Source organism: Myotis daubentonii, chromosome X (genome assembly GCF_963259705.1).
Source record: "Myotis daubentonii chromosome X, mMyoDau2.1, whole genome shotgun sequence".
NCBI lineage: Eukaryota > Metazoa > Chordata > Mammalia > Chiroptera > Vespertilionidae > Myotis > Myotis daubentonii.
The window spans coordinates 95,724,901-95,738,135 of NC_081861.1; the positions used below are offsets into that span (position 1 = coordinate 95,724,901).

At 38.7% G+C, this 13,235-nt stretch overlaps 1 protein-coding gene and 1 pseudogene across 2 annotated transcripts in view; both read left to right on the plus strand.

The window, feature by feature from the left end:
• SLC16A2 (solute carrier family 16 member 2) overlaps positions 1–13,235 on the plus strand; it is a 177,827-nt gene that overhangs the window by 67,693 nt on the left and 96,899 nt on the right. The gene's annotated exons all lie outside the window — the stretch shown is intronic.
• On the plus strand, positions 5,385–7,904 carry LOC132225101 (nucleolin-like; annotated as a pseudogene).

The window sequence follows — 13,235 nt, forward strand, 5'->3', positions numbered from 1 at the left end:
GCAAAAATCACCCAACCAGAAAAACAAAAAGAAAAAAGAATCCAAAAATATGAAGATAGTGTAAGGAGCCTCTGGGACATCTTCAAGCGTACCAACACCCGAATTATGGGGGTGCCCGAAGAAGAGAGAGAGCAAGATATTGAAAACGTACTTAAAGAAATAATGACAGAAAACTTCCCCTACCTGGTCGAAGAAATAGACTTACAAGTCCAGGAAGCGCAGAGCACCCCAAACAAAAGGAATCCAAAAAGGACTACACCAAGACACATCATAATTAAAATGCCAAGAGCAAAAGACAAAGAGAGAATCTTAAAAGCAGCAAGAGAAAAACAAGTCAGTTACCTACAAGGGAGTACCCATAGGACTGTCAGCTGATTTCTCAACAGAAACTATGCAGGACAGAAGGGAGTGGCAAGAAATATTCAAAGTGATGAATACCAAGAACCTACAACCAAGATTACTTTATCCAGCAAAGCTATCATTCAGAATTGAAGGTCAGATAAAGAGCTTCACAGATAAGATAAAGCTAAAGGAGTTCATCACCACCAAACCAGTATTATATGACATGCTGAAAGGTATCCTTTAAGAAGAGGAAGAAGAAGAAAAAGGTGAAGATACAAATTATGAACAACAAATACACATCTATCAATAAGTGAATCTAAAAATCAAGTGAATAACTAATGTGATGAACAGAATAAACTGGTGAATATAATAGAATCAGTGGCATAAAAAAGGAATGGAGTGACTATTCTTGGAGGGGAAAAGGGTGTGAGTGTTGCGGGAAGAGACTGGACAAAAATCTACACCTATGGATGAGGACAGTGGGGGGGGGTAAAGGCAGAAGGTGGGGTAGGAACTGGGTGAAGGGGAGCTATGGGGGGAAAAAAGGAACAACTGTAATAATCTGAATGATAAAGATTTAATTTAAAAAAATAAAAAATAAATTTGGGGAGGACATAATTCAGCCCTTACAGCAAAAAAAAAAAAAAAAAAAAAAAAAAAAAAAAAAAACACATATGTAATATGACATCTTCAGAACATTTCACCCCAAAGCTACAGAATATACATTCTTCTCAAGTACACATGGGGCATTTTCAAAGAGAGATCACATGTTAGGACATAGGCTAAATTTATACAAATTGAAAAAGTTTGAAATCATATCCAGTGTCTTCTCAAATCACAATGGCATAAAATTAGAAATCAACTATAATAAAACAGTCAAACACATGGCAGCTAAATAGCATGCTATTAAACAATAAATGGGTTACCAAAGATATTAAAGAAGAAATAAAAACACCCTGGAAATAAATGACAATGAAAACACAACAATCCAAAATCTATGGGACACAATGAAAACAATTCTGGGAGGAAAGTTCATAGCACTATAGACTTACCTCAAAACACAAGAAAAACTTCTAATGAGCTATCTAACCCTACAACTTAAAGAATTAGAAAGATAACAGCAAAAAAAGTCCAAAATAAGTAGAAGGAATCTATCTATATAAAACCCTAATATGAAAATCGGTTGAATGGCGGAACAACTGGTGGCTATGATGCACACTGACCACGGTCAACACAACAGCTGCCCCCAGCCCACAGGCTCTGACCAGTGGTGACAGGGGGTGGGGCCAGCAAGCGGGCAGTGCCAGGCCAGCCAAGGCGGGTGTGAGCAGGGGCCCCCAAACGCCCCACTGGTTGCCCCCAGAGGGAGATGACCAGTAGGGGGGCAGGGCTGGTGAGTGGGTGGTGCCAGGCCAAGGTGGGTGCAAGTGGGGGCCCTGATCACCCTGCAAGTTGCCCCACAGATTGGCCCTATTCGCCATCCAAGTCAAGGGACCCTACTCGTGCATGACTTTTGGGCACTTTTCCTCTTCTATCTATATAAAACCCTAATATGCAAATTGACCGAACAGCAGAACAACCCATCGCTATGATGTGTAGTGACCATCAGTGGGCAGACGCTCAACACAAGAGCTGCTCCCAGCCCACAGGTTCTGACTGGCAGTGACAGGGGGCATGGCCAGTGAGCAGGCGGTGCCTGGTCAGCCAAGGTGGGTGTGAGCAGGGGCCCCCAATTGCCCCACTGGTCGCCCCCAGAGGGAGGGGAACAAGGGGGTGGCGGGGCCAGTGAGTGGGTGGTGCCAGGCCAAGGTGGGTGCAAACTGGAGGCCTGATCACCCCGCAAGTCACCCCACAGATTGGCCCTGATTACCGTCCAAGCCTAGGGACCCTACCCATGCATGACTTTCGGGCACCGTGACTCTAGTGAAATAATAAAGATTACAGCAGAAATAAATGACATAGAGGCATAAAAAATACAACAATACAAAAGATCAGTAAAACCAAGAGCTGGTTCTTTGAAAAGATAAACAAGATTGATGAACCTTTTGCCAGACTCACCAAGAAACAAAGAGAGAGAACCCAAATAAACAAAATCAGAAACGAAAGAGGTGAAGTAACAACTGACCCCACAGAGATACAGAGGATTGTAAAATAAGACTATGAACAACTCTTTTCCAATAAACTGAACAACCTTGACCAAATGGACATATTCCTAGAAAGCATACAATATTCTAAAACTCAATTAAAAAGAAAGAGAAAACCTGAATAGACTGATAACTACTGAGGAAATTGAAGCAATGTTAAAAAGAAAAGAAACTCCAGGCAAACAAAAGCCCTGCTCCAGATGGCTTCACAGGGGAGTTTTGCCAAATATTCAAAGAAAAACTAATATGTATCCTCCTAAGACTATTCCAAAAATTTCAGAAGGAAGAAACACTTCCAAACACTTTCTATGAAGCCAGCATTACTTGAATTCCAAAACCAGATAAAGGCCCTACAAAGAACATAGATGCTAAATTCCTCAACAAAATTCTAGCAAATTAGATCCAACAATACATTATAAAACAAGAAAAGCTTGTAATAAGTTATCTAATCCTACAACTTAAAGAATTAGATAGATAGCAACAACATACACCATGATAAAGTGGGATTTATTCCAGGAACACAGGCTGTGTTCCTGGAATCAATCAATACAGGTGATACAGCACATAAACAAACTGAAAGATAAAAACAATATAATCATATCAATAGATGCTAAAAAAAGCATTTGACAAAGTCCAACACTCTTTTTGGATAACAACTCTCAACAAAGTGGAAATAGAGGGGTCATACCTCAACATAATAAAATCCTTATATGACAAACATATAGCCAACATAATACTCAATGGATTAAAACTAAAACCATTTCCCCTAAGAACAGGAACAAGAGAGGGGTGCCCACTTTAACCTCTCCTATTTGAAATAGTACTAGAAGTGCTAGCTGCAGTGATCAGACAAAAAGAAGAAATAAAAGGAATCCAAATTTGAAAGGAGGAGGTAAAACTGTAACTATTCGCAGACAACATGATATTGTACATAGAAAATCCTAAAGACTCCATGAAAAAACTACTAAATTTAATAAATGAATTTGGTAACATAGCAGGATATAAGATTAATACTCAGAAACCTATGGCATTTTTATACATCAATAATAAACTCTCAGAAAGGGAAACTAAACAAACAATCCTATTTACCATTGAAACAAAAAAAAAAAAATTAGTATACTTAGGAATAAACTTCACTAAGGAGGTAAAAGACCTATACTCAGAAAACTACAGGATGTTGAAAAAAGAGATAGAGTAATATATACACAAATGGAAGAATATACTGTGTTCATGGATTGGTAAAATCAACATCAATAAACTGGCCACACTACTGAAAGCAATCTATAGATTAAATGCAATTGTTATAAAAATGCCAAGGGCATATTTCAAAGGCCTAGAACAAATATTCCTAAAATTTATATGTCATCAATAAAGACTCAAAATAGCCACAGCAATCTTGAGAAAGAAGAACAAAGTTGGAGGGATCACAATACCAGATATCAACCTATACTACAAAAACTATGTACTCACAAGAGCCTGGTACTGGTACAAGAACAGCATATAAACCAATGGAACAGAACAGAGAACCCAGAAATCGATACAAGCCATTATGGTCAATTAGTATTTGACAAAGGAGGTAAGAACATACAAGGGAGTCAACACAGTCTCTACAATAAATGGTGTTGGGAAAATTGGACTGATATATGCAAAAAAAAATGTAACTAGACCACACACTTACACCATACACAAGAATAAGCTCAAAATCAATAAAAGACCTAAGTGTAAGTTGTGAAATCATAAAAATCCTAGAAGAAACCATAGGTAGCAAAATCTCCAACATATTTTGTAGCAATATGTTTACGATACATCTCATAGGACAATGGAAACTAAGGAGAAAGTAAACAAATGGGATTACATTAAAATTAAAAGCTTCTGTACAGCAAAGGAAACCATCAACAAAATAACAAGAGAGCCTACTGCATTGAACATATTTGCCAATGATACATCTGATAAGGGGTTACCCCCCAAATTTATATGGAACCCATACAACTTAACAAAAGGAAGATAAACAATCCAATTAAAAAATGTGCAAAGGACCTAAATAGACACTTCTCCAAAATGGACATACAGAAGTCCAAAAGGCATATGAGAAAATGCTCAAAGTCACTAGTCATCCAAGAGATGCAAATCAAAACAATGAGTTACCACCACACACTTGTTATAATGGCTATCTTCAACAAATCAGCAAATGACAAGTGTTGGCAAGGATGTGGAGAAAGGGAAACCCTCGTACAATACTGATGGGAATACAAACTGGTGCAGCCTCTGTGGGAAACAGTTTGGAGTTTCCTAAAAATATTAAAATAGAACTCCCATTTGTCCCAGTGGTTCTAATTCTAGGAATATATTCTATTAATTCAGAAACACTCATCAGAAAGAATATATGCACCCCTCTGTTCTTAAAAGTTCAATTTATAGTAGCTAAGATCTTGAAACAGCCTAAGTGCCCATCAGGAGATGAATGGATTAAAAAACTGTAGTACATGTATACAATGGAATACTACCCAGCTGTAAAAAAGAAAGAAGTCTTACCATTTGCAACAGCATGGATGAACCTAGAGAGCATTATGCTAAGTGAAATAAGCTCCTCAGAGAAAGCTAAACATCACATGATCTCACTCATACGTGGAATCTAATGAACAACATAAACTGATGAACAAAAATAGACCCAGAGACATAGAAACATTGAACAGAATGTTAAACCTCTTGTGTATATTTATATGACCATAGAGAAGATTTGTAGAAATGCATGTGGGCTATAAATATTGATTACTTCATGGCAAAAACAAAGATTTGGTGAAGGTGGGAGTCAGGACATATATGTGCGTGCAAATTACTGTTTTTACTATGTACATCATGGATTGTTTCTGTATTAAAGATGAGCATGTGTTGAGTCTTTCACCTCAGTCTTGAGCTCTAGCTGGTAGAGAGGCGTATACGCTCTGGTTCTTCAGTACCAGCAGCCGCCATCGACGCCATTTGGTTCCTCTGGGCACATCTGCGCCACTCACCCGCCACATACTCCACCGTCAAAAGCCGCACCATGGTGAAGCTCGCAAAGGCTGGTAAAAATCAAGGTGACCCCAAGAAAATGGCTCCTCCTCCAAAGAAGGTAGAGGAAGATAGTGAAGATGAGGAAATGTCAGATGAAGAAGATGAAAGCAGTGGAGAAGAGATTATTATTCCTCAGAAAAAAAAGTAAGAAGACTACCGTAACTCCAGGAAAGAAGGTGATGGTTTCCCCAACAAAAAAGATTGCAGTTGCCACACCAGGCAAGAAAGCAGTTGTCACCCCATGCAAAAAGGCAGTGGCTGTGCCAACCCCTGGCAAAAAGGCAGCAGCTACACCAGCCAAAGCATTAGCCACACCTGGTAAGAAGGGAGGCACACTAGGCAAAGCATTGGTAGCAACTCCTGTTAAGAAGGGAGCAGCCATCCCAGTTAAGGGAGCAAAGAATGGCAAGAATGCCAAGAAGGAAGATAGTGATGAGGAAGATGATGACGACAGTAAAGAGGAGGAAGATGACGATGAGGAGGATGAGGATGAAGATAAAGATGAAATTCAGCCAGCAGTGATGAAAGTTACTGCTGCTGCTCCTGCCTCAGATGATGAGGATGATGACGAAGATGAGGATGAGGATGATGAAGAAAAAGATGACTCTGAAGAAGAACCAATGGAGATTGCACCAGCCAAAGGCAAGAAAGGTCCTGTAAAAGCTGTTCCTGTGAAGGCTAAGAGCACAGCTGAGGATGAAGATAAGGAGGATGACGATGAAGATGATGAGGAGGACGATGAAGATGATGAGGACGAGGATGATGAGGAAGAGCCTGTCAAAGAAGCACCTGGAAAACGAAAGCAGGAAATGGCCAAACAGAAAGCTGCTCCTGAGGCCAAGAAACAGAAAGTGGAAGCCACAGAACCGACTACGGCTCTTTGTTGGAAACCTGAACTTCAGCAAGTCTGCTCCTGAATTAAAAACGGGTATCAGTGATGTGTTTGCTAAAAACTATCTTGCTGTTGTGGATGTCAGAATTGGTGTGTCCAGGAAGTTTGGCTATGTGAATTTTGAATCTGCTGAGGACCTGGAAAAAGCCTTAGAACTCACTCATTTAAAAGTCTTTGGCAATGAAATTAAACTAGAAAAACCAAAGGGAAAAGACAGTAAAAAAAAAAGATTGAGATGCAAGAACACTTTTAGCAAAAAGTCTGCCTTATAAAGTTACTCAGGATGAATTAAAAGAAGTGTTTGAAGATGCTATGGAGATAAGATTAGTCAGCAAGGATGGAAAAAATAAAGGGATTGCTTATATTGAATTTAAGACAGAAGCCGATGCAGAGAAAACCTTGGAAGAAAAGCAAGGGACAGAAATAGATGGGCAATCCATTTCTCTGTACTATACTGGAAAGAAAGGTCAAAATCAAGACCATAGAGGTGGAAAGAACAGCACTTGGAGTGGTGAATCAAAAACTCTGGTTTTAAGCAACCTTTCCTACAGTGCAACAGAAGAAACTCTTCAGGAAGTATTTGAAAAGGCAACTTTTATCAAAGTGTCCCAGAACCAAAATGGCAAATCTAAAGGGCATGCATTTATAGAATTTGCTTCATTTGAAGATGTTAAAGAAGCTTTAAATTCCTGTAATAAAAGAAAAATTGAGGGCAGAGCAATCAGGCTGGAATTGCAAGGACCCAGAGGATTGCCTAATGCAAGAAGCCAGCCATCCAAAACTCTATTTGTCAAAGATCTGTCGAGGAGACTACGGAAGAGACATTGAAGGAGTCCATTTGATGGCTCTGTCTGGGCAAGGATAGTCACTGACTGGGAGACGGGCTCTTCCAAAGGGTTTGGTTTTGTAGACTTCAACAGTGAGGAAGATGCCAAAGTTGCTAAGGAGGCCATGGAAGATGTTGAAATTGATGGAAACAAAGTTACTTTGGATTGGGCCAAGCCTAAGGGTGAAGGTGGCTTCGGGGGTCGTGCTGGAGGCAGAGGTGGCTTTGGAGGCAGAGGTGGTGGCAGAGGAGGCCGAAGTGGACTTGGTGGCAGAGGCCAGGGAGGTTTTGAAGGTCAAGAAGGCTTCCGAGGAGGCAGAGGAGGAGGAGGAGACCATAAGCCACAAGGAAAGAAGATGAAGTTTGAATAGTTTCTTCTATCCCTGTCTTTCCCTCTTCCATTTGAAAAAGAAAGGACTCTGGTGTTTTTACTCTGTTACCTGATCAATGACAGAGCCTTCTAAGGACATTCCAAGACAGTATACAGTCCTGTGGTCTACTTGAAAATCCATTTAGATAACATTTCAAAGGAGATAGCCTGTTGGTTTTGACTGGATATTCATATAAACTTTTTAAAGAGATGAGTGGTAGAGCTAACCCTTATCTGTAAGTTTTGAATTTATATTGTTTCTTCCTGTGTACAAAACCATTTTTTTCCCTACAAATAGTTTTTTTTTTTTTGTGTGTGTGTGTGTGTGTGTGTGTGTGTGTGTGTGTGTGTGTGTATGTGTTGGGATATAAAGGAAAGCATAATGTTTTATCATAATTTTGCTTCAGCAGCTATGAGACAAATTAAAAGTCCTAAACTCTGGTGCCAAAAAAAAAAAAGATTAGCATGTGTTACTTTTCAAACTAAGAAAAATGATAAAGTCATGGTGGGAAAATAGAATACAATAACTGAAATTAATAATATACTAAAGGGAATCAATAGTAGATTAGATGAAGCAGATGATTGAATCAGCAATTTGAAAGACAGGGTAGCAGAAAACACCCAATCAGAACAGCAAAAGGAAGAAAAGAATAAAATAAACAATGACAATAGTTTAAGTGATCTCTGGGACAACATCAAGCATACCAACATTCACATAATGGGGGTACTGGAAGGAGAAGAGAGAGAACAAGAAATTGAAAACCTGTTTGAAGAAATAATGACAGAAAACTTCCCTAACCTGGTGAAGGAAACAGACATATAAGTCCAGGAAGCACAGAGAGTCCCAAACAAGATAAACCCAAAGAGACCCACACCAAGACACATCATAATTAAAATGTCAAAGGTTAAAGACAAAGAGAGAATCTTATAAACAGCAAGAGGAAAACAGTTACTTACCTACAAGGGTTCCCATAAGACTTTCAGCTAATTTCTCAACAGAAACACTACAGGCCAGAAGGAATTGACATGAAATATTCAAAGTGATGAAAATCAAGAACCTACAACCAAGATTACTCTGTCCAACAAAGTTATCACTTAGAACTAAAGGACATATAAACAGCATCCCAGGCAAGAAAAAGTTAAAGGTGTTTATCATCACCATACCAGTATTACAAGAAATGTTAAAGAGTCCTCTTAAAGAAGTAGAATGGTGGGGGGTGGGGCTAAAACATGAGTAATAAAATGGCAATAAATATATACTCTCAACAGTTGCTTTAAATGAAAATTAAATTAAATGCTCTAATCAAAAGACATAGTTTGGCAAAATGGATAAGAAAACAAGGCCCACACATATGCTGTCTACAAGAGACTCACTTAATATCAAAATATACACATAGACTGAAAGTAAAGGGAGGAAAAAAGGTATGTCATGCAGATGGAATTGAAGAACAAAAGCTAGGGAAGCAATACTTATACTAGACAAAATAGATTTTATTACAAAGGCTATAACAAGAGACCGAAAAAGGACCCAACAGTTCCCCTTGTGGGTATTTATCTGAACAAACCCAGAATACTAATACAAAAAGACATAGGTATCCAAATGTTCAGTGCAGCATTACTTACAATAGCCTCAGTTCCCATTAGTAAATGAAGGGGTAGAGAAGAGTTGGCACATACATACAATGGAATATTACTGGGCTATAAAAAAAATAATGAAATCTTGCCATTTACAGCAACATGTGTAAACCTAGATGATATTGTGCTGAGTGAAATAAGTCAGTGAAAGACAAATACCATATGATTTCACTTATATGTGGAATTTAAAGTACAAAATAAATGAACAAACTAAACAGAAAGAATCATAGATACAGAGAACATTTTGACAGTTGCCATATGGGAGGGGATTGAGGGCTGGGTGAAAAATGTGAAGGAAACAAATTGGTTATTACAGAATAGTCATGGGGATGTAAAGTACAGCATAGGGAATATAGTCAATAATATTGCAATAACTATGTATGGTGTCAGATGGGTATTAGATTTATAAATATCTAATCTCTAAGTTGTACACCTAAATCTAATATATTGTACATCAACTGTAATTTAAAATAAAACTTTATTTTTTAAGATAGAAAAGAAATTAGAAGACATAAAAAACTGAAGATCTAGTCAATGTTTATGACTAGGAAAGATATATAAAAGGTGTCAATTCTCCCAATTGACTCAAATTCATCGTGACTCCAATTAAAATTCCAATTCTTTAAGAGAGAAAACAATTTAAAAAGCCTCCAGAGACAGCCTCTGCAGATTACAAGGGTTACAAAAGCCTAATTGGTATTCTTGCCTTTTAACATTTGTCCTAAAACTGTTGTTGTCAGGGTTTGCTCCATAAAATGGAAATCTATTTGACGTTGTCAGTCTCCAGCCCAGAATCCATTCATGAATCCCTATTGACTTGATGAGATTAAATGCAAACTCCTAAGAACACCATTCAAGTCCCCAGGCTACTTTCTCAAGCTTATCTTCCACCCAGTACCTACCTAAACCACCCACACATACCTTTTTTATTCATATCATATCATTCATATTTCAAGAATACAAACCATTTTTCATGCTGTTCCATCAGCTTGAAATACCTTTCTTTACTTTGTGATTATTTGATTATGCTTCAAAGCCCAACTCAAAGATCACCTTCTGTTCTGTTAACCTCATTGAAGAAAATGAATGCAGGAATATTTAATCCAGAGCTGATTCCTATTCTGAGGTCCCTAGAGCTCCTGGGAGTCCATGAGGATAGTATGTGAGTTTAAGGTGTTTATGTATTTTTCTTTTCATTGGGGCAAAATGTATATACAGTGAAATGCACAGATCTGATATGTACAATTTGAAGATTTTAGTTTTGCAAATGCAAACATCTATGTGACCACCACCCCAATGAGGGTATTTCCTCCAGATATGTCCTTCATTCCAGAAGTTTCCCTGTACCACTTTCCAGGCAATCTCCACCCACAATACGCAACCACCTGATTTCTGAAAGAAAACTGTCCTGATTTCTATTACTATGGATTCATCTTTCCTGGTTTAGAATTTCATGTAAATAGAATCATACAGTATGTATTCTTATTATCTGGCTTCTTTTGCTTCTCATGTGTTGTTTTCTTTAAAAAAAATCCTATATAATAAAAGCCTAATATGCTAAGTGTACGGTTGTCCAATTGGCTGCTCAACCAATCAAAGTATAATATGCTAATGATATGCTAAGGCTGCTCAACCGCTCGCTATGATGTGCACTGACCACCAGGAGGCAGACAGTTGACCAGTCTCTATGATGTGCACTGACCACCAGGGGGCAGATGCTCTGACTAGTAGGTTAGCTTGCTGCTGGGGTCTGGCCAATCAGGACTGAGCAAAATGTGCTGGACACACCGTGGAGCCCTCCCGTGGCCCCTCCCTGGCTGGCCAATTTCTGTCCCTCCCCAGCCACAATCATGCACTGGTGGGGTCCCTCGGCCTGGCCTGCAACCTCTTGCAATCCTGGACCCCTTGGGAGATGTCAGAGAGCTGGCTTCAGCCCAATCCTGCAGGCCAGGCCAAGGGACCCCACTGGTGCACGAATTCGTGAACCAGGCCTCTAGTTTATTCCATATTATGGGATAAAAGGAGTTCTTTCCTTTATATTTTTAAGTATTCCATTGTATGACTACCACATTTGTTTACCTGTTGACTTCTTGATAGGCATTTGAGCTGCTTCCTATTTTTGGCTATTATGAACAAAGCTCTTCTAAACATTCTTGCACAAAAAAGAAAACAGCCTTATTTAGACAAAATTTATATGCCATATAATCAACCCATTTAAAATGTACAATTCAATGTTTTTTGTATATTCACAGAATTGTACAAACATTACCACAATTTTAGAACATTGTCATCTCATAAAAAGAGACTATAACCTTTAACTATCAGTCCCCCAAATTTCCCATTCCCCCATCCCAGCCCTAGGCAAACACTAATCTCATTTCTATTTATATGTCTTTGCATGTTATAGATATTTAATATAAATGGAATTATACTGACATCTTTCACTTAGAATAATGTTTTCAAGGTTCTTCAATGTTGTAGCATGTACTACTAATTCATTCCCTTTTATTCCTGAATAATGTTCCATTGTATAGATATACCACTTTTGTTTATCCATTCTTCACTTCATGCACATTTGGGTTGCTTCCATTTTTTGGCTATTATAAATAATGCTGCCAATGAAAATTCATGTCCAAGATTTTTTTGTAGAAATTTGCTTTCATTTGTCTTGGGTATATATCTAGAAGTAAAACAACATTTTAAAGAACTATCAAAATGTTTTCCAAAGCAATTGGACCATTTTACATCTCCACCAGAAATTCATGAGGATTTCATTTTCTCTTCATCTTCACCAACATTTTTTATTTTCGTTTAAAATTATTAGTATTACTAGAGGCCCAGTGAATGAAAATCATGCACTGGTGGGGGGGGGGGGTCCCCTCAGCCTGGCCTGAGCCCTCTCACAGTCCAGAACCCCTCAAGGGATGTCCCCCTAGGATTGGTCCTAAGCTGGCAGTCAGACATCCCTCTCACAGTCCGGGACCCCTTGCTCCTTACTGCCTGCCTGCTCGCTGCTCCTTACTGCTCAGCTTACTGCTCCTTAGTGCTGCCACAGAGGCGGGAGAGGCTCCTGCCACTGCCACTGTGATTGCCATCCATTAGCCCGGCTTTTGGCAGAGCAGTGCTCCCCCTGTGGGAGTGCACTGACCACCAGGGGGCAGCTCCTGCATTGAGCATCTGCCCCCTGGTGGTCAGTGCATATCATAGAGACTGGTCATCCTGGTCATTCCACTGTAACAGTCGCTTAGGCTTTTATTATATAGACTAGTAGCCCAGTGCATGAAATTTGTACACATTAAAAGGTAATTAATTGCCCTAACCGGTTTGGCTCAGTGGATAGAGCGTCAGCCTGTGGACTCAAGGGCTCCAGGTTTGATTCCGGTCAGGGCATGTACCTTGGTTGTGGGCACATCCTCAGTGGGTAGTGTGCAGGAGGCAGCTGATCAATGTTTCTCTCTCATTGATGTTTCTAACTCTCTATCCCTCTCCCTTCCTCTCTGTAAAAAATCAATAAAATATATTTTTTAAAAAGGGAATTAATTAGCAGAGATATTTTAATATTGCTATTTGCCCTTTCTCTATAATAGAAGTGTGAGAGATGAAAGGAAATTAGTAAAATGTATATGAAAATAATATATAAATTTATTAATAAATAAACAGTAACAAAAGGATATAACAACAACAGAGGCATTATATAAAAATGACAAAAACATGATATGAAAACAACAAAAACATGATATAAAAACAACAGTGATGCAAACAATGACTGATAAAGTAATTATACTTATTCTAATATCTCCCTGTACACCACATTAAGAATGAAAACACTTTCAGAGTGCTTGATTAATTTCCCTTGTGATGAAGTACTTAGAACTTTAACTGTAACATCACATGCTCTTTAAACTCGAGAGAAAGCAACATGTAACTGACCATGTGCAAAAACAGGTTCAGGTAAAAATATGCCTACTTTGT